The 22,900-nt window shown below is 40.3% G+C and overlaps 1 long non-coding RNA gene across 1 annotated transcript in view; it reads right to left on the bottom strand.

Annotated features, from left to right (window-relative positions):
* The window catches only part of LOC309658633, a 107,605-nt gene extending 88,103 nt beyond the window's left edge, over positions 1-19,502 (bottom strand). The window contains exon 1 of the long non-coding RNA XR_014262340.1: positions 18,250-19,502. This is a non-coding gene — a long non-coding RNA (uncharacterized lncRNA). The remainder of the gene's footprint in view (positions 1-18,249) is intronic.
* Positions 19,503-22,900: the final 3,398 nt, after the last annotated feature.

Here is a 22,900-nt window from a genome sequence, read left to right as displayed (position 1 = left end):
GGTTAGCAGGAATATACTGAGAGAGACCCATTCACAAGCTGTGTGGATTATCCCAAATTGTAAATAAATCATGTGGCTAACATCTTATATTTGGTGCTTAACTTTGAAAAGAATTTGGCTTGCACATAGAATATTTTCTTTCAAATCCAACAAAAATGTCCCCTGTGGAGACGGTGTGATGATTACTCTTAAATGTCAACTTGACTGGGTCACAGGATACCCAAGTAGCTGGTTAAACATTATTTCTGGGTGTGTTGGTAAGGGTATTTTCAGAAGACATTAGTATTTGAATTGGTGGACTGAGTAAAGCAGAGGGCCCCCCCCAGGGTGGGTAGGTATCGTCCACCCACACTGAGGGTATCAATAGACCAAAAGGAGGAGGAAGAAGGAATTCACTCTCTGCCTTACTGCTGAGCTAGGACATCGATCTTCTCCTGACCTAAGCATTCCTGCTTCTCAGGATTTTAGACCCAGACTGGAATCTACCCCATCAGCTCTCCGGCTCTCAGGCCTTCAGACTACACTACTGGCTCCCCTGGGTCTCAGGCTTGCAGATGGAAATAAGCAGGAAAGACCCTCCTGTGTGACTCGGGAGAAGTGACGAGAATGATATAAGCAAAGGGATAAAAAGACGAATACATGCATTTAACAGTTTCCTCCTCCTTTCCACAATCAATCAAAAGCTACAGAGCATGGGGAGAGACATAAAAAGCACAGGCTTACACCAACCACAGATCATAAAGTCCCTGTGCACTGACTGGAAGCTGAGGGCATTTGGGCTGTTACCACATCAAATCCCACCATCAGCTGTGGTTTGTGGCCTGCCTTCACCTAAAGGTGAGAGGTGGGGAACTACCCTCTTTCCTTAAAGGAAAGAAATATCTTTGCTCCCTACATTGGCTCCTGAGATTTTGTCTTAGCCTGGTATAATCTGGGGTCATTATCAATGCTTAAACTTTTACTTCAAGGGAAATCAGACTCAGGAGGTTAGGTCTATTGACAAGTGCCCTGGGAGCGACTTGAGGCCTGGCCAGTTCTAAGGTGAACTGAGAGGTTGCTGAGTTCCAGGATGGAGCACAGTTCTCTCTGCTCACTCTCAGCTAGAGGTACAATCCCAGCCTCACAAGGATGTGGCTCCAGGGGCCAAAAGTGACCCCAAATGACAGTGACCCAGACTGCTGGAAGGAGGCAGTGATTGAAAAGACCCAAAGGGTTAATACTAGTTTGTAAATAATAGGAAAAAAATATTCCCATTTCTCTATCTTTACATGTAGACCAAGCACAAATTTTAAAAATTTAAAAGAAATAGATGGAGTATATATGTTGTTAAAAATATATATATATATACAAATTTTCCAACTATTTTGTGGAGACAAATTAATTTTATCATCTATGAGTTTCTGCCCCTCAATCTTGGCCTTGCTTACCCGCTGTGTCATTGATAGAAGGGCAGAAGAGTAAGAGGAATATTTTCACTTTCTCTACTTGGTCCAGGAGTTGGATTACAGTCACATGGTTCTAGAACTGTGGAACCAGCGGATTTGTATTTTTAGAGGCAACTGGCAAAGCATATATGAAAAAGAGGTCAAAAGTGATAGGGCAAAGCATAGGCAACTTGCAGTCACTTCCTTTCCTGGTGTCATCTTACTTTGCAAGTGTTAACCATGGAAGCATTTCTCGTCTCTCTTTAGACACAGGGAAACAAGGCAGGCAGTGATCAAGCAACTGGCTTGAGTCAACCCAGCAAGTTACTACCAATGGTTGAGGATTCAGCCTTCCTAACTTCAAATCCATCCTCCTGCCTTGACCCATTGCCATTTCCTCTTTAATCAAATGCACATTGTTGAGGCTTATGAAAGTGAAACTTCAGAATCCAAAATACATTTCCCAAGAGTAACATAGTCATTTGCTGCAAATTTTTACGAGAGCAATATACACTTTTTTAACATCCAAAGAAAAGATACTGGAACTTCCTGTTTCCTTGTCTAACAGTAATTATTGCTGTCTACCCCTAAGCGAATGAAGGCAGTTCTCTAAAACTGGAGAGGGATACAACCCAAGTGCCCCACTCATTTAGTGCCAGGTACTTCATTAGAGAGGCCAGAATAAGTCACAGTAAGGAAGCTTTGTGTATTCACCCAAGGGAATAGACCTTTAAACAAGTTATAATACAGACATATATACAGATATACAGACATACATGCATATATATACATATAGTTATATATATTGTGTATATATAGAACATATGTATGTTAGATTAGATTAGATTAGGTTAGATGAGATTAGATTAGATAAAATAAAAATAAGCAGCAGGAAGATAGCCTTGAAAGTCAGGCCATTCATTGCTTTGAGGCAAAATTGTTCAAATTCTTCTGTCTTCCCCTCAGTCTATCAACAACTGAACTCTGTGGACTCAGCTCAGAGAGAAAGAATTACTGCTACATGGAGGAGATACTAACACCTACCATTATAGCTTAGCCAGAATTAGAAAGAACTAAGTCATAATGTTGGGGAAACCAAAGAAATGCCAGCTCTTTTCCTGTCTTGGAGAAATTGGAAAGGGAGCAGAGGAGAATTGAGAGAAGTCAAAGGGGTAAACAGTAAGATCTGTTCCTGACTTCTCCTCTATGAGCCTTGGCCTGCAGAAGCGGGGGTGTTAAATACATTGAGGGAGCACCAAGGGCAAGGTTATCTTTGCTTAGTTTCCACATTGGATTCTGGGAGTAGAGGTCAAAATGCATGATCACATAGAGAGAAGTCTAATTGGCACTCATGAGCTAACCCCAGCTCCTGCATGGGATGGATATTTGATGGAGCACAAGCTATGAGGTCCAGTGTGGTAGGACAAGCTGACCTAGAAACAGAGGCTGGGATGAACCATCCGCCCAGGGTATTGGATAGAGAAGTCATAGAAACCCTAGGATTTGCCTCCTGTGAGAGCTGAAAGAAAGTTGAGTCATCCAGAGGGTTGGTTTATCTTTCTTGGGAGCACATACAAACCAAAAGAATGGATCATAAGTTCATTGGTCATGTATAGCAAATCTGGAGGCCACCAGAGCACCCAGAAAGCCAAAAGCCAAGTGTTCCCAGGCCATCACGTTAGAGGCCAATCATGAAGGAGACAGTGTAAACAGAGAACTGGCATGAGGCCAGTCATTCCATCTTTGCACAGGCTGTGATGACATAAAAATTCCCCTCCTACTTGAATATCATCTTGGGGAAAGAAGCAAGAAAAGGTGAAAGCAACCTTTAGAGACTGATGGTTTTTATTCCAATGACATTATTTCCTAGAGAAACAATTTAAATTTTCATATCAGACTAAAGTTAGTGTAAAGGTTTGGCATTTAATTACCAAAAAACTGAAGAAGTTCTATTCTCTCCATTCAGCTGAGTTATACTGTATACTACAGTTTGCAAATATCTAGTATAGTATGAGTTCTACCTCCTAATCTGCTGTTTTCCTACGATACTGATGCATCCTATATTATTGTCTTTATTTCATATCAGAAGGGTGTGTACATACCTTGGAACACCAGTTTTTAAAAGCAGATCCAAAACTGAAAAGTAATGATGTATTATGCTTTACTGACAAGACCAAATGCATCTCAATAGCTTGAAAGAAATAAAATGCAGATCATTTTACTTCTGTCTCCTTTGTAAAATAAAATTATATTCAGCCTGAAAAAAAGGTTCAGCAAATATGATAAGGTGTCCTAAATATGTTCAAATCTACTTGCCAAGAAAAAATGTCTTCCAAGATATAAAAAGAACTTGCACACCCAACCACAGTAACTAATGTTTCTTTTGAAAAATAGGAAAACTAAATGTGGTCACATGTAGAACAAATGTTCAAAGAGGAGAAGGCTGATGCTATAAACTGGAAAGTGGTGACCTTGATATCAGTCCCAAACCAGAGGCTAGAATGGAGAGTTAGGACTGGACCATGCTTCCTTAGCACAGGAAATGCTGATCAGTTAAAAATAACACAGATTCACAATGAGCAAATATTGCCAGACCACTCCTTCTTGCTCTCTGCGGCAGTAATGCTAGACTCAATAGCAGCATGGCTTAGAAATTCTGCACTTTAATTTTAGCAAGGGATGTGGCAAGGTCTTCATGATGGACAAGAGGAAAAAAAAATGTGAGCTGAATCACAGTACCATGGATTTGTAACGTGATCAGAGTGGTGATCAATGCCAACTTGATGGAGGCTCTGGTGTGGACTGAGAGGCTCTGTCCTTGGCCTGGTTCTATTTTTTGAAGCAATGACTTGAATGAGAGTAGCGATGGCAGCTGATGAAATACATGGGTGCATGCAGCTTTAAAGAAATGGCTAATATATCTGGGGACAAGACCAGGATCCAAAAAAATCTCAGCTGGCTAAAAGGAAGGGCAAGTGTAACCTGATTTATATTTACTGGTTCTGCTCTTTGATGATGGGGCCTCTGCATTCTCCTTCCAAGAAATGTTAGCAACAAAAACATCATGCAATTTTAGAAGGTCAAATAGCCTCAAGTTCAAGAGTACCTGCTTTGGAGTCAGACCTCTTTAGGCAAGTCTCTGCTTGTATGAGCCTCAGTCTACCCACAATAGGGGCTACGGATACTTACTACGTCATTGGGTTCATGTGAGGATTAAATGAGATGCAAAAGATGCAAAGCATTTAGCACATTGCCTTGCCCATAATAAGCACTCAACAGATAATAACTATATATAGCTATACACACACACAGTGGCTTAGCAGGAGCATGTGTGAAAAAGACTTGTGGTTTTAATTGACTCCAAGTTCAACATGAGCCAATGATATGATGTGGCCTCCAAAAATAACTGATTCAACTTCAGCTGTCTTTAAAGAGCCATGGTAGGCTGAATGTGTGAAGCAACAATTCTTGCCAGATTCCACATGGACAGATCACAATTGAGCCCCATATTCTGCTCCCAATATCTCACCATTGGAAAAGACCTTTGTAAACTTAAACTCATCCAGCTAGGAGAGCCTAAGACAACAAGAGAACTTAAAACCCTGGCCTATGAAGAACTGGACTTGTTTAGCCTGGAGAGAATATACTTAAGGGCATCATGACAGCTGTTTCAAATATTTTTAGGACAGTCACATGGGAGAAAAATAAACGTTGTTCAATGTGAAGCCAAACTGGCATTAAAAAATCTTTCTACACAGGAAATGCCAGGGGTTGGAAGGCACTAATTGACTGAAAATATAAACAATAATAATGAAATAAGAGGTTTCACTTTACTTTGAAGAAAGTCTAGTTCAGCCTTGAGCCTTTTTTTTTTTTTTTTGATCATTGGGCATGGAGGACCATGTCTCTGAAAAAGCCCTTTCCAGAGATTTTGATCAGCCTTGTGGTTAGGTATACACATCACCATCCCATTTTCAGGGGATGAAAATTAAGTAAAGGAAAGGCACTTCAGTAATTTTCCCAGGTTTGAATGGAGACTAGAACTCACCACTCCGTTTTTCTCACTGTTCACACCTCTGCTGAAATCAATGGGCTTTGATGCCTCTTATCTCAGTTAGCCATCTCCTTAGAGTCATGAATATGGTGATGGTTGGGATAACATCCCACCACCCCGCCTCTGTTTAAGCTGTATTTATTTGTATACACTTGCTTTTCAAAATTCAGTGCCCTAGAAGAGTGTTATGAAAGCATTTTGCTAGAGATATGCTCTTAGCTACCATGAAACCCAGAGCAATACATCGTGACTTCAGCTCAAGTGTGCATGGTTTCTTGAACACCATCTCTAATTCTCATTTGTGCATTGCTCCGAATACTCTCTCTGTTTTAAAATAAGCTATATTTCTTAAGGAACCAGAATCGAGTGATTTGTATTCTGGTCACAATATGGAGCTTTGATGGAATGGGCTCAGATTTCTCTCATCTGATCACTGCATCTAAATGAGAAAAAATGGAATCCCATTCACAATGCAAATATTACAGAAAACCGGAAATCATTCTGCCTTATAATCAAAACCAGAAAGCTGTTATTGTAGCTCTGCACCATTTCCAGAGACTCTTAATTCACTGCAGAAACCCTGTCCTAAAATGAAAGTCTGGGCAGAATGACATTGTTTCTGCTAAAGAACCACATTGTCTTAACGGCATCATTTCCAAAGCCATGGATGAAATTGACTAACAATAGCTGATTAATTTGGGTACTTTGTCCTGGTCACATATTTGTTTCAGAATAAAAAATTAACTTCAGTCAAAGCCAGGCAGAAATGAAGTAATTAGGACAATGACTGCCCTGGTGACATTTATTAGAGATGGGAAATTAGAGTGAGTGCTTTCTTGAGTTAATATTATATTTTACAATCACTATGAACTTCTTGAGGTAAATCTAACACTAGGACTGTTGATTCTGAAGTATTTAAAGTATTGTTTGAAGTTTCCCTCAAGGTTTTTTTTTTTTTATATATTCTTCTACAAAACGTTATTTGGCAGCAAGCTTCAAAGGATCCAACAGTGATTTTCAATTATATTTATTATTAGCTCCATAATCAGCCAACATATTAAAAAGAGCAAAGGCAGTAACTTGGACCACTTGTGCATTGGCATCAAGTTTCAAAGTTACATTTGGCTTTTAGAGAGGGTAACAGATTTGGTGAAGATTTGATCCCAGTTCTGTTTTGTGTTGTTTTGTTTCATTTCAGTTTTCTACCAATGGTTTCCCAAGTTTCAGACAACCTTGTTACCTTCCCAGGAGGGTAAAAATCAAATCAAAATAGTTTAGGTGTTTTTCTTTAAAAAATGTTTCCTTGGTCCTTATGCCACCAATCTATTTCTCTTTGTTATTTTCCTTGAATGTTTTCCTTTGGTTTTAGGATTCATTTTAATTACATCATTTCTAAAATTATATGAAATTACATTGTCTTGAATTTCTATAGTGTTGATTGCTATTGATATAGTAAAACACAAAAAATGTTTTGATAATTGTAGGTAAATTATATCACTCTGAATTGAAAGTCTTAAGGAAATAGGATCAGTGAGTCAGTAGGTTAAAAAAAAAAAACACAACACTTTTTTTTTCAGGGTTTCAAATAATAATTTCTAAGTATCATCTCCAATTTTAACTGGAGACACAACTTTTCACCTCCAGTTCTCACACTTCTGTGCCATTGCCCTGCTATGAGTCAGTTTCCAAAGGGGGGACTGGGAATTTATTCCTTGGAGAAAAGGATGCTGCTTATACCAATAGCCACCTCAATCAAATGTTCTGGAATTCAAAACAACCTTAATGACGTTATTCACAGCAGCAGAATGTTGTGTTCTTTAAAAACCAAGACAGTATTGTCATGGGGAAGGAACACAGACTGGCACACTGAAAGGAAACAATGAGGAGAAGGATGGGGCTTGAGACTGAAATTGAGAGGAATGTCTGAAGCTGGCGCCCTCCTCTGGATAGGACAGGTTCAGCTATTGGTATCAGTTTCTCTGTGGTCTCTAAACAAACAGCTTCAAGTTTGCTAGCCTCTGCTAGAGGCTCTTTCACAACTTCCCCATGACTTATAACTGCAGCTGGAGTGGTTGTCACTGGACCAGAACCAGCCACCACTCTCAAAGTCGGCCACAGGCTAGTTACAGAATTCAGGCAGCACGGTGATCATCCATGGACTTAGAGTAAGTTGAGCATGTTGAAAAGTATAGACGGTGCTTCAGGTTTCATTTGCCCCAAGGCAAATGCTCAGAGATGCCCAAAGGTCAAGAGAACCTCCCATCAAGGTGGCTGCCACTGACCATGACTTTACAGGCAACTTGTGCAGATTTGTTGGGAGCATAAGTGCAGATGGCTTATCAGGTCCCATTCTTCCCCTGGCCTCTTCATAATATTGGAACAAGGTCTTAGCTCTTCATCTGATTTAATTCTTGGAATGTGATACTCAATGTACACTAATGCTGAAATGAGACCATCTTGAACATTCTCAATTATAAGATGGTAGGGGTAAGACCTTAGTCAGCAAAATAGAGGCTAACATTTTTTTCTCCTACTAAAATTGCAAGATATTATGAAGTGTGCTGGCAGACAATTCACAGTACTTTATAACAGCCACAAGGTTACATTTTCAAAGTGTATATCTCTTGCTTTATTGTCATTACCGACGATTTTATTTACTACAGACACCTACAGGTTGAATCAAGGCAGCAATATTAGGTTAAAAATGAAGACGCAGAAATTCAGGTTAGCCAGAAGCCAGTGATTTTCCAGTCACGAATCAAAGCCCAGTAGAACTATTCAATACATGGAGAAACCAACCACCTCCCAGTCCTTCACTCTCTTATTTCACTCACGTTGATGGGGGTCAAGAGCTTTGGTTACCATGAAAGCAAAAGGGGAAGAGAAGAGCAACGGAAGGCTCTACTGGTTCAAGTAACTTATTACCATACAGAAATACACTTTTGAAAAAGACCATCAGGAGTTTAGATCAACAGAAGTAGAGGTTGTAGCCAATAGATCTCTAGTCTCCTGTCCACTAAAAAACTCAATATGACTTGCAGGAAAAAGGATCCTTTGAATCTGAGTTCCATCTCAACTGATAAAGAGATCCAATGGTGACACAATGTCCCCCTCACCACCACCACCTCCATCCAGATCCAAAAGCTGATAGAAAATTACATAAAGTCTATGGATAAAATGAATTTAAAGATGTAAGGACTAAGAAAGTGGTGAGTACTTGATACTTTGGTTCATTGAGTTCTCGGGATAAAAGGTACCATTATAAAGTGTACATTTATACTATTAATACTAGCTGCCACAAAATTCGTCTACTAAGTCTCTCTCTTTCACTTAAAAATATCGTTCTTGGTAGATAAACAACAAGGTCCTACTGTATAGCACAGGGAACTATATTCAATATCCTGTAATGAACCAATAATGGAAAAGAGTATGAATAAATATATGATATATATATTATTGAATCACTTTGCTGTACACCAGAAACTAACCCAACATTGTAAATCAACTATACTTCATTTAAAAAAAAAGATTAAAAAAAAAATGTTGTTCTTGGGAAACATTTCTAAGCCTCCACTGGTCTTGAACTTCGTAAGAAAACCTGAGGGTCCTTTTTACATGGAAACACAATAGGTTGTCTTTACGTTTGGTCTGTTGTTTAATTTCAACGGCTTTAGCTTCCAAGGTTAGCGATGCAATTTTAGGGCAACGCCAGTGGGAAGCTTATTCAACGCTTTGTCTGTTGTGCTTGAAAGCCATACTGAGTGAACTTGGCCTAATACTGTGGAGTTGGAATTCGATAGTTTCCTTGTAGTGGAAGGGAAAACAATTTTTTTTTTTGCATATAAAGTCTGTGACTAATTCCATAATGACCATTGCAGAGCAGTGATCTCTCCCTACATAGAGACTGTCGCTTTAATTCAAGGGGATTTTCATGTAAAAATGCCTGTTTTAAAAAGAAAAAACTAAAGATTTCTTTCTCCCTAAGAATCTCATCCAAAACCAAATCAAAACAGAACCTTAAAATAGTTCTTGAAAATAGTTTTTAAGGTCAGATAAAGGGTTTGTCAGACCAGGGAGATGTGAAGGAAAATATTTTAAACCATCATGGGACTTTCTAGGAATAGAAAAGGAATGTTGAGTCCCCTCTGTGGTTTTGACACTCTTCTCTTACAGCAGGGCTTTGACGCTTGGGGCCTTGTTACAGGCCCACCTGTCTCTCTCTGAAGACTAATGTGACACCCACCCCAGGACAAAGTTGAACTGAGGCATAATTTCTGCACTTGTAGATTTCCAGTTTACAGGGGAGTACAGATTGGCTGATGCGTCCACCCTGTCATAAACATTGCGGATGATGTCTCTTCCCTGACATACTGGCACCTAATTTACCCCATTAGCAAACAAAAAGAAAATTTAAGTGAAAACCTTAAACCCACATGTGAACGAAATGCTTGGTTCATATTCACTTACATACATTCATGTGCACATACATGAGCAAGATGTGTCTCATCCTGGAAGCATTGTGCTTTATAGTTTGCAAAAAACTTTCATGCCCATCATAACAACTGTGACATTGGTGGGATGCTAGTGGAGAAGGCAGCTACAATTGCCTCTATTTTTTTTCCAGGTAAACCTAAGGCTCAGATAAGTAATGGTGATTTTTCCTAGGGTCTCTGACCTGAGTCAGGATTTTAACTTGGATCATCAAGCCCTTACTCCAATTACCTTAAACCTACAATTCACTTTGTCTCTGTCTCTAATTTTTACTTTCTCTACAACCTCTGGAATTTTCTTCCTATAGAACTAAATAGACAGATTTGAAGGAATCCAGGCTTCCAGAATCTGAGAGAACCCATACTACAAAATGATGTGAATCAGAAAAGATTTGCATTTCACTTCTTGGGCCTAACTCCATGCCAAGGTCATGGAATCCCCCCTTTTCTCCAAGTTTAGGTTAGCTGTGCCTCTTGTAGACCACAAATTCCATTTTCTTCCTCCAACATAAAAATTGAAGTAATTCTGCTGGATGCTGAAGAGCTTAAGGAAAGAATCTCTTAGCCACCAAACATCAATACACCCAACCCAACTCTGGTATACTGATGTATTCAGTCCCTGAAAGTTCTTGAACCCATATGCTGAATTTTTTATGTATAGAGCAGCATGACTCTTCCCCACTGAGGAATTCTGTGGACAGAGAAAATACTCAGGTACAAGAACAGAACCACTTCTGAAACAGTTACGTCCATTCTGAGGGCAGAGAGCACTTTGGTGCTCAGGTAATAGTGTTTCTGAGAGCAGCAACCTAGTGAATGAATTTCTGAGTGTTAGGCTCAGCCAAGAGCTAGTATCTAACTGCTTCTTCAGTTTTAAATGCCACACACAGAAAATTGCTAATAAGGATATGGGAGCCATGCTCCCCTCCTTCTTCACCACCTGCTCCTGAGGCAGTAGCTCATTTGTGGGAGTTACCCCTGCCAGCAGGACTCTCTGTATGGACCCCTCTATGGCAGAAGGCAGAGAATGGGCATCCCTTGGGCATTTTTCACACTGTGTTTTTCAAGCTGGTACTCCTAGGGGATGATGAAAAATTGATTAGCTTTTCTAAGCATAGCTGGAAATGATTGATGCCAAAGGGCTACGGTGTGGCACCTTCTAGTGACACCTTGTTGTGAGGAATCTCCTGGCCTGCTTAGCATGACAGCCCCAGATGCCAAACTCCAATGTTAGTGCAGCCCAAGGCAATAGCTCAAAAGCTTCCATGAGGCTCCTTTGTCAGATTTACCCCTTGATGACTTCCTTCTTAATAAGGAAAAGCAGGACAGCATTGCTGTGCTGCTCTGTACTTTCAAAGGCAAAGGGAGCCAGCCACCAAGATCCCCTTAGAGGCTACATGCTTGCCTATCATATAGGAGAAGCATATTGAAATCAGGTAAGTAATTCATAGCTAATAAATGAAATAAATTTACATTTGTATAAAGCTGTTCACATCACCAAGCACTTCTACATTCATCATGCAATAACTAAAGCAAGTTTCGTTATCCTCACTTGATAACTGAAGACGTTGAAGTTCGTGGGAGGTTAAAAAACTTGCCCCAGGGACTTCCCTGGTGGCTGAGTGGTTAAGACTCCGCGCTTCCCCTGCAGGGGGCACGGGTTCGATCCCTGATCAGAGAACTAAGATCCCACATACCTCGTGGCCAAAAAAAACAACACAAGAAACGAACAAAAACTTGCCCCAGATCACACGACCAGCTGATGGCAAGGCCAGCGCTAGATTCCCAGTCTTCTGATTCCTGAATAGAGGCGATTGCCTGTACATGGCATGTGCAAATATTTCTTAACAATATTCAGCTTATATTTTTATTATCCTGCTAAAGGAATTTTTCTCATCTCTGTTCTCGCTCACCAATTGTATTGCCTCCAGACTCCCACGCATGAAGCATACAGCAAAATAAAAGGGCACCTTCCTGGAGAGGGGAGGTGGGTAGGGATCAGATGCTGCCACATGTCTGCTGGCTACCTTGGGGGAACCCTGCTGAGTCTTCTCTCCCATTTCACACTGGCAACTCCTCAACATACCAAATGAATAGGCTTGGCCTTTTCTGAGCTTTGTCCTTCCGGCCCCCAGAGTGTGCTGGATGTATTAAATGGATTGCATGGGAGGGAGTGACTCACATGGGGGATGGTAATGAAATTTTGGAAATGAGTATCTACAGAAAAGCAGAAAAACTGCAGGCCCTGCAGCACTCAAGGATGCTGAGAGCCTATCTGCTGATGCAAGAGAATTACAAGAACTCTTAATTTGGACTTATTAAATAAAGGGGGTAGGAAATTATACAAAATATATGGTACAGTAATTTGTTTTTTAAGGAGACTCTCTTCTCTCTCCTCTTCTTTCCCTGTCTTCCTCTGTCTGACTAGCTACACACACACACACACACACACACAAACACACGCATGCACAAATAGACGTACATGCTCAGTAATTCTATTACCAGTACAAGATGAGCTCTTCTCTTTACTGTAGCCCAAGGGGGTTTTAGCATAATGACTAAGGTAACAATTTTTGAATAAGAGTTCTTCAGATTTGAAGAGTGTCTTGTTTCCAGATTACAGACTCAAAGCTTTGGCAAACATCATGCCATTCTGAAATCCTCTCGGCAGCTCCATGGGAGTGAGCAGCACACACAGTCTCTCCATGCTGCAGTGAGAGGAACTGCGGGGAGAGAGACTGGAGGCAGACTTGTGTCATGGAAAAGTACTAGCCTGGGAGCTGAGAGGGCTGGGGGCTGGCTCCAGCTCTGCCACTAACCAGATGCGCAAACTTAGGCGAGTCCTCTGACCTCCCTGGGACTCTGTGCATCATCTGGCCACTGAAGATCTGGCCAAGATAATCACCCAGCTTTCTTCCAGCTCTAACAAGTGTAACAAGACATTCGAACTGTACAGTACAATTTACAAAGCCTTTTCATGTTTATTAACACAATCTTCACTACAACTCATCTCATAAGTTGAGGAAACTGAGACCCAGAAACAATAAGGGATTTGCTTGGGGGTCATAGAGCTAATAGACAGAAGAGCCAGATTAGGGAACCAGGTTTCTGACCCCAAAGCCATGTTCACATCATAACCCCAGGCTGCCTCTGAAGGAAAGACCCTCTGTGCTTTCACTTCCTATGGTAGAAAAGTGAGATTTTTCAAGAAGAGTTAAAACCAAAAAAAAGTGAGTTTTCAAGTTTACCAATCCAAAAACAGTGACTTTCCAAAGGCCAGATCTTGAGCTACCTCTGGAGAAGGGTAAGATTTGACCTCACTGGAAGCTAAAGTCCCCTGGAGAAGACCTCTGTGAAATGCACACAGCCCATGTCCATATGCCCATGTGTTCAGCCTTATGTAATTAGGGTGTCCCTGGGAACATTCTCTTTATGAAAATATATTTGGTCAGGCAAGTTATATTTTGAACAAATGAAACTCATCTGCACTTTAAGATGGTTGGTCATCTTAGAAAGTTCTTGCATAGTTTGAAAAGAAAGAGAATATTTTCTAATCCAAGAGCTCTCTATTGTTCACATTCCTAGCTAAGGACCAGAGCAACTAGACAGAGAGGGGAGACTTTGACCAAGAGGAACAAATGGGATCAGCGCCCAGCAGTCGTGCTGCTCTCCACCCTTCAGAACGGAAGCACTCAGTCCAGCAGCTGCTGGCAGTGTTGATTGCTGGGTCTTGCTAGCTCACAGCTGAGCCCTCATACCAGTGACTGCCTAAGCTGAAGACAGCTGCCTAACCCAAGGCCACACCCCAATTCCCTGGGGCTGCCTGGGAAATAGCATTTCTCATCAGTACACAACAGTATAAAAACCTGGCCCTTTGCCTCAACCGCAGATAACTCTGCAAGGCCAGACCAGCTCCAGAGCCTCACCGTGGGGCTGGCTGCAGCGTCTGCTGCGGCTGCATCACAGGCCAGCTTATCCCTCCGCTGAGCCTGCTTCCCTTACTCCCCCATAAACATACTGCGCCCCAATCTCCATCTGAGAGTCTGCTTCACAGAAGCCTGACCTGTCATACATCTTCCTTTCTCTTAATCTTGAATCAGCAGAATCTCTAAAATCTCCATTTCTTTTTCTTTAATTGTTAAGAGCAACCGTCCTGGTAAGGACTCCAGCGGTAGAACCCAACATTGAGGAAGATGGAACATGGCTGTTTGTGAATACTGATCTACATGTACATATGATCTTGGAGATTGGGAACAGACTTTTGAGATGAAGTCATACAAAGAATAGGTGATTTGGCAGAAGAAATAGTATATAGAGAAACTGACGTTGCATAATAAATTAAGAGGAAATCTACCGCGTGCACAAGAACTTCAACCAGGAAAAAATAAAGCTCTGTCTGACCCCCTCCTGAGGGCTCATGTTCTCAAGCCAGGCAGTACCTGCTGCAATCTGATCAAGCATACCTTCCATCCCTTTTGAGCAAAACAGCGATGACTTTACTGATAGTGTATTTTCTGCATGAATTCTCTACCCTAAATTTCAGGGCTTTTGTGTTCATGGTTCAATCAGCTTACTATGCCATGAATTCCACACCTCCCCCCACAGAGAAAGTAAATGATTCAGTTACAAAATCTGAATAAGTCTGCATAAAGCTAGCTATATCCTAAATCATAGTCAAATCATCATAAGCAAGTCCCATAGTCAAAAGCCTTTCTCAGGATCTAATGTTCATGGACAACCAAATCATCCCCACTGTGGGCAACACAACTAAATTCAAAGACAGTCATTGTGCACAGCAAGTTACCATTGGATGATGTTGTCTGACCTTCTGAGTTTCCATATTTTTAACTATAAGTTGGCAAGTGTGAAAAAAAAACTGGAAAAATAAAACCCATGCTAGCTTCTAACAATCAGGTCAGTTCTAATTTGATTGTAAAAATATTAGGTACAAATTATGACACATAATCTGGAGACAGCTCTGGGATGGAAGTCTGATTTTGCCCTCAAATTTCAGGGTTATGCATATTTTTCCAGGTAGCCTGAGGAATTCAACTGAATGGAATTTTCAGAGCAAACCCAATAAGTGCTTGTCCAAAAAACATCGACATCCACAGTCCCTCCAGTTTTTCTACACAGAGACATGTGGATGTCCCCTGAAAATACACACAGTGATACCATTAAAGGGGCAGGGATGGGAAAGGAGTACAATGAATGATTTCCGTAAATCAGACTCACTACCAACATTGTCTTCTCTCTAAATGTGAATTTATGATTTTTGGTTAGCCTAATGCAATATATATTTACAGAGTGACTGCCTATTGAATAATAGTTTTAATGGCTAGTTTTGAATGACTGGACTCTCCCAGAGAGTACTGAACACAAAACAAGTTTGCATGTCAATGAAAATGCAGGGCAAGAGGGCACAGAAGGACTAGTTAGGAGAAGCACTTAGAAATAGCATCACTCAGGACCCCGGCAGGAAACAGAAGTGCACTACATGAGGATGATCCAAGGAAGGACTATTTATGGAAGCAGACAGGACACAGGAAACCATAAGGGGTAGTGCAGAACCCCTGGGCAAGGACTAGTGGAGCTGCTACCACTCCTAGAGCTGAAGGAGAGAGGGGAAGGAGCAATTACTGGAACCCAAAATGAGAAGTACTGAGAAGAAGCATAATGTAAGAGAAGTGACTTTTAGTCCAGAGAAACAGTCAGCCTGAGGTGACCCCATAGGGAGAAGACAGGGAGTAATACCCCAATCTCCATCTCCTTCCTCTCCCTAATCTACTGCTCTCCCTCTCTCATTGGCCAAGGCCAAATGAAGCCCCCTTATGTGGTCCAAGGAAGTCAGCCTCCTGGCTAGAGAGCAGGTAGAATAAGAAATCCTGGAGGGACAAAGGAGGATACACCCCATTCCAAAACAGGGAAGATACCCAGGATACAATGCATCAAGATTGGAGCATGAGCATCTTTTTTTTTCCCTTTCATTCCAACCTCTAAAAATTTTAAAAGCATGGGATAAAATCAATTGAGAAAATCTTCCTGGAAGTAAGTCTTAAGCTACGTTTTAAGAAAGAAGGGGGCATGGCTAGGGGATATTCAAGAAAATCATAGGAAGAGATTATTGATGGAAGAGATTATTGGTGTTGCTATCATCTTCATCTGCCCTATCAAATACAGCACAAATACATCACCCGCTATATCAAATAGAGTAAAAACTATGTGCTATCATCTTCCACTTGGGTTTTGCTGTATTTGAAAGCAAGCACCCCAATGACAGTGAGGTCAAAAAGAAGAGATGAGGTAGATCCACATTTCAGGGGTGGCTTTTCCTGAGCTCTAATAATGCTGTGTCCAGAACCATGGCTATCTGAAAGCAATCTGTTGATCTTCTAGAGAACAGAGGATGGGAAAATGCTGCTTCACCACTTGTAGGACCAAACATTTTCCTAAAGTCCTGGCTCTAGAATCACATGGATCTAGCTGGGTCTGCATCCTGGCTCTGCCACCTAATAGCTGGGTGATCTTGGGTCAAATTCTATAATCTCGCTAAGCCTTAATGCCCTTATTTGATCATTGGCGATACGCTATCTCCTCCTAGTGTTGTAGTGAGAATGAAAGAAAATAACGTATCTGTATTAGGAAAAGTTCTTTCACTGCAAATATGATTCTGATTTACATCTGATTCTGGCTAGGAAGGAAGGAGGGAAGAAGAAAAAGAAAGAGAAGAAGAAGTAAAGTATTGAAATAGTGGGGTACCTCGGTGTTCAAGGAAGAAGGGAAAAAGAGTGGGTTAAAACACTCATATCACATACAGACCTCCCCACAGTTCTTATGGTTTCGAGCTTGGTAAATCTCTGAGAGATCAAGAACTAGTACCATTCCGGGATCCCAGCAGCAGCAGTGGTGCCCATTCTTTCTGGAACACGTGGATATGTGGCTCAGTTTCAACGGTTACAGACCCTGGCCTCTTCATTGCCCATGTAAATTCCAGGGAGAGAGAATTTCATTGGCTCAGATTGGATCAAGTCAATCAGCTGGGTAAACCAACCATGGGATGAGGAGAAGCCCCAACAGTCATGTAGGGGACATGACACTGCGAGTCCACCTTTGTGTATCTAGAGGGAGGTCCTGGGGAAGGAGGAATCTGGATGAACCATGCAGCCTCCTCTATGTATAGAAAAGCCATAGTATATGGGGTCCATCACATAGAAGTCCTCATGAGGTGTTAGCTATTATTATTTCAATGATTATGATAGAGGTAGCATTTAGAAATTTAAATTTCTCTTCCCTGTAGATCTGTGGCACACCATTAGCTGTTACTGATGATATCTATAATTTTTAAATTTTGGACTTATCCTATACTTCTTATTAGATTATAAATCCACGGAGAGAAGACACCATTATATTTCCCTCTTTCTCTCTATATCCTTATTATTTAATGCTTTAAAAACAGTAGGTGCCCAAATGAATGTGACCTACTCCCTAAAGCTCACTAACCTATACTGATATTAGAACTACTGTAAGCAAATATGCCCCCATTTGCCTTTCCTTAAACCTAAGACATAAAAGCAATGCCCACTCAATGAACTGGAAGTTTAGAGTACAATACTTAAAGAAAACTCGAAGAAAAAAATTAACTTATAATATTCAACTCTGCCCAACATTTTCAGTTATTGAAAGTGGCTTGCAATAAATATATGTCTGCTGCCAATTCTGATCCAGTGGTAGGAGCTGCCTGGCACTGTGCTGAAAAGGTATATGAGAAAGAGCCTGAGACAGAGAAAATGCCATAATCAATTATTAATGTCTGGCATGGACACAGGATTGTGCACTGGTGGCATGTATGTTAAGTATTTGGCAATCCTGGGCCATATTCAGAAATTGAAATAAATATGAAAATTCAGAATTTACGTAGAGAAAACTAAGACCAATTTGAAGCAAGAATGAGGTAGAGTACTGTAAGTTTGTCCTCAATTTTTAGATAACTTGAGGTTTGATTTAAGGTAGATTATGTCAAGGCAAGATTTATTTACATAAATATTATCTTACTATTAAACATTATTATCATCATTGTGATTATTTAAATGATACTAGAACAAGAGATGATTATCAAGAGTACAGTTAAGTAATTTGTTACTTATCCTTTAAAGTCATGATTTCCAAATCTAGCATTTAAGTGGTGATTGTGTATAGTTACATTGTATATAATTTAGGCTTGGGTTCAACTACACAAACAGAAAACTCAACTCAAGAAAATTTGAATGAGATAGAGACTTACTGAATTTTTCTCTCCCATAGACGTCCCAAGACAGGCAATCCAAGGCTGATATGGAGGCTCCATAGTCACCAGTAACCTGGTTGTCTTCTACCTTCCTTAGCAAAAGGCTCCCATTCTCAAAACCGCCTCATTGGCCAAGATAGCTGCTGGATCTCCAACCATCATATCTGTATTCTAACTGGGAAGAAAAAGGAAGGAGAAAATTGCAAATGGAAGTGTTTTCCAACTGAGTCAGTCCCGTTTTAAATAGATTTCCCAGAAGCCCCACTCAATGACTTTCAATTACATTGCAGTGACCATCTCAAGCAGTAAGGGAATATGGGAACTTCTATCTTTTCAGCAGAACAAATTCCCATCTGGGAGATGGGGAGAATGGATATTTTGGTAGGCAACTAATGATCTCTGACACAATTTGCTTATTAGAAACATGCTGTCCTAAGCACCTAGTGATTCCACTAGACCGTAGACTCCATAGGAGCAGGGACTTGGTCTATTTTGTTCACTATAGACCCCCATCCCACTCTACCCCAACCCCAGTGCCCAGACACTGCATGAAATATGGAGTTATTAATTGGCCCACAGTTAATCAATGAATAAGAGGCCGAGTCAGAAGTAGAACCCTGACTTGCCCCCAAAGCCCAAACTCCCCCCAAAACATCCATGTTTTGAGGCCTGTACAAAGAGGTAAATGGTAGAGCTTTGAGACAAGCTAGAGAGGTAGATTAGAGGCTAAGTAGTGACAGTCCTGAATGCCTTTTCACTAGAGCTTTTAAACACAGATCCCACAAGGGACCAGGGATCGTGTAAAGGCAGCAAGAAATGGGAGAGACTCAGTAGAATAGTGCACAAATCCAGGTTAATGCTGCTTGGCCTGAACCAAGACTTTGTCAGTAGAGACAGAGGACTGGGATGAATTTGAGAGACAGCTTTCAGGAGCCACAGGACAATGGCTGTAGGGAAAGGAGGTAGTAGGGATCACAGGCTTCTAATTTATGAGACAGTGTGGATTAAGATTACATCCAGAGTAACCGAGAGGAGATGCTGCAGATTTTTAAATGCAGATGCTAAGAGTATTTTTGCACAGAAAAACCACGAAAGGATAGCCAAGGAGCCCAGTAAAATAAGCTAATTCAGCCAACGGACTGGAGGAATGAGATTGTTTTTAACCTCTTCTAGTTATCACGTGCATAATCCTCGGTTTGGAAAGGTTTTCATTTTTTGTTTTTTTGTTGTTGTTGTTGTTTTCTTACAGGTGAGCTACTAGAAAAGAAGAATTCGCGTGAACAAACCACGGAGGACAAGCTCACTGTTCTCTGAAGTCCCGCTGAAGGGGGAGCCGGTCAGCATTAGCAGCAGCTCTGTAACTATTACAGGCTGAGGGATCGCCCTAGAACATGTCTTCTTTGAAAATGAAAGTCAATATAACACTTCTAAACGTGGCTTTTTAAAACCTGAGAGCTTAGAAGTTTCTACTCCTCCCTTCTGCTCGTAATTATCAGGTTTTTTCCCTTGAGCGCAACAAAGCTGCAGAGAAGGACTGCACAGTCAGCCCTGCGTATCCATGGGTTCCACATCTGCGGATATGGAGGGTTGACTCTCCGACACCATTTTATATAAGGGACTTGAGCGTCGGAGAATGTTGTTATCCATGGGGGATCCTGGAACCAGTACCCCACAGATACCAAGAGACAACTGTACTTAGGATAGAACATGCTAGTTGTCTACTTAATCCAGAAGTCATGCAAAGTTAAAGATGGGCAAAGCATTTGGAAATATTATAGGTCTGAATTGTTCCACTTAAGTCTGATGTCCTTGTGGCCAAAGAACTGCCTCCCAGCTCTCTGGAATTATCTGATCAGTTTGACGTTCACTAGATTTTATTTTGCTAACAATGTTTTGGCCAGCATTTTCTTTCCAATTATTGCTTTATAGACGTTTTGCAAGGTTCCTGAAATAGGAACAAATTTGATTTATATAGTGGAACGTAACATCAGCAGTTGATTTAATTATGGGGTGGAAATGCATACGGAAATGTTTAAAAGAAATTTCCATGGTCAATTAGTTTTTGAAAACAAAGAAAATTCAAATTTTTAAATATAAAAAGATTCACAGTAAACTATGAAAGGTATTTTAGGACCAACAATATGTAATTTATTTCCTTTGTTTACTGGTACTCCCTCCCCCACCCCCTAAGAAAACACTGTTATTAAAATATGTCAAAAATATTTTATTGTTTATTTATTTCCCAAATTGAATTATAACCTGATGGATTAGTTTCATTAAAAAGTTACAAAGAATTGAGAAAAAATCCAATAATATTGTAAAAAAAATATACAGACCCAAATAAAATAATAAAAACAAGTGAAAAAGGAAGAAAAATACCCAGAATACCATAATCTACTTTCCTCTTAATGTCCCTAATTTGAGTGATTCATAACCAATTTCTAGAATAGTGCTTGTATCTTCAATTAATTCATTACAAATTAGCTTTTGGTTTCTTTTAGTTTCCTTAGAATTTATGGGTCAAATGTTCAAACATAGCAATTCCTGGTTTCTGTCTTTGCAGTTTAAGATACCATTACTTAGCCTTGTTTTCTCTAAAGAATTCTTAAAGACTTGATAATATAATTGTCCGTACTTTAATTAATTTCCTAATGAGGAAAGTATTATTCTAAATATATTGAGGTTTCTAGGTACTTTTTTGTTTAAGCAGTTCCAATTATGCCTTGCATACTCTGCCCATTCCCAACCCAACCTCCAGGGCATGAGAATTCTGGCAGAAATGGTTTTAGATGCCATTATTAATATTTGTCAGGTCATGCAATCCATCCATTTTAGAGCTTGAAGGAAACCGATAGGTTTGAAGATCTATTTGGTATTCTGAGATCTCTAGTCTGATTCTCTTTGATGTTTCTCTGGGTGTCATGGAATACTTAATCCTATTCATTGCCTGGACCATATCATCTCATAAGCTTTCCAAATGAATAATCTCTGATCTACCCAATGTGACATTTTACTTCACCTTTTGAAAGGTGGATTTATGAGAGAGAAATATACACTGTTTTAGAAAATTTGGTCCAAATTTCCCACCACACTTTTAAGCACTTCAAGGTTATAGTCCAAATATGACCAAATGCCTTTTTTTTCCCCATGAAACCCTAGAAGCATCCAAAACTCTATTGCTATACTAACGAACTACTTTTAGCATTCATCCAGGAAACCAAATCTAAATCATAATAATTTCCTAGGCTGACAGAAAATGACATTTAAGTCAATATTACTCTAAAGAACTTCTGCTCTCTTACTGCTTATGAACATATTTTCAAAACACAGGAGTAAGCTACAACCTACTGTGAGCTCCCACTGAAGGCATAGATATAATTTTCAGCAAATCTCTCACTCAGACTGAAAGCCAGATTTGTCACAATAGTGCTATTCTAATTCAAACCACAAATCCTTCTCTAAAGTAAAATCCTCTATCTTATATCTGCAGGAAAAGAAAGTGCATTCTGTACAGGTTTAAAACCCATTGATTTCTGAGCATCTGCCAGCTCTATTCTCTTTCAAACACCTACCAAAACCCCAGCCCCTCCACAAATGCTCCCATGGCTTGGCGGCAGTGAGGTCCAAGTCCATGGCCACCAGTCCGGAGAGGCCAACACCACACTGCACATAATAATCCACTGAAAGGAAAAACTATTGTTTTGCATGCTTAATTATTTATCTTATTTTTGTTCCGTGAGAATTTACCTTGATTCTGTAGCACACAGCATATAAAGATACTGTTTTTATTTTACTTTCTTTAGACTGGGTTCTGTGTTCCTCACTAATGACAGCAGTTCTAATTCTTAAAGGACCCAAAGCATTACTTTATGAGGTTTCTCACATAGAAGGGTATTTTAAAAGATTGCATTTTAATCTCCTCATTCTTTAACTTGGGAAAATCAAAGCCAATTGATAAATATCCACAAATAACCACTGCTTATTAGCTTACAACTCCTTGGCCCTCTATAATTCTCTAGATGAATCAAACATAACTGACAGGGAAGGATCGGGGCTCTTAATGAGAGTGGACTGTTGCTTATAGATTATTTCAATAATCTGTGATCAAGAAATAAAAGAATATGACATACATGCTCCACTGGAAGGATATATTTATTTATTTACTTTGGCAAGGAATCTTGATGACTGTGTCTCTAGTACCTGGCAAAGAGCTCAGGTTCTGGAGTCTAACTGTCTGAACTCAGATCTTAGCTCCACCACTTCCATGAGGGATATTTATCTTCTCTGACCTGGGTTTTCTGATTGGTGAAATTGGTACCATCATCATAATAACATACCTTGTGGGGGCTATGGTTAGGATAAATGAGAGAAGATGACAATTTGGGCAGGGGAGGTGGAAGAAGGGGGTGGGCAGAGACCTCTCTCCATTTGCTTCCTTTTTTCACACTCTGGCTCCTGAGTATCTCTCATTCTTGTCGTTTTCCTGCTTCTCTCTTAATTCAGGGACTAACTGCAAACATCACGGAGCAGAGAATTGCTCGGTAGTATGAACATTTACTCCATGTACAGTCAGCGGGCCATGCAGTGAACTCATGTGATTTGGCAAATCCCATTGATTTCATCCGAAACTTGAAATTTTTTTGTAAAA

This window comes from Balaenoptera physalus (genome assembly GCF_965194825.1).
Source record: "Balaenoptera physalus genome assembly, chromosome: 3".
Taxonomy (NCBI): domain Eukaryota; kingdom Metazoa; phylum Chordata; class Mammalia; order Artiodactyla; family Balaenopteridae; genus Balaenoptera; species Balaenoptera physalus.
The sequence above is the reverse complement of the archived record's forward strand: the minus strand, read 5'-3'. Positions and strand labels throughout refer to the sequence as shown.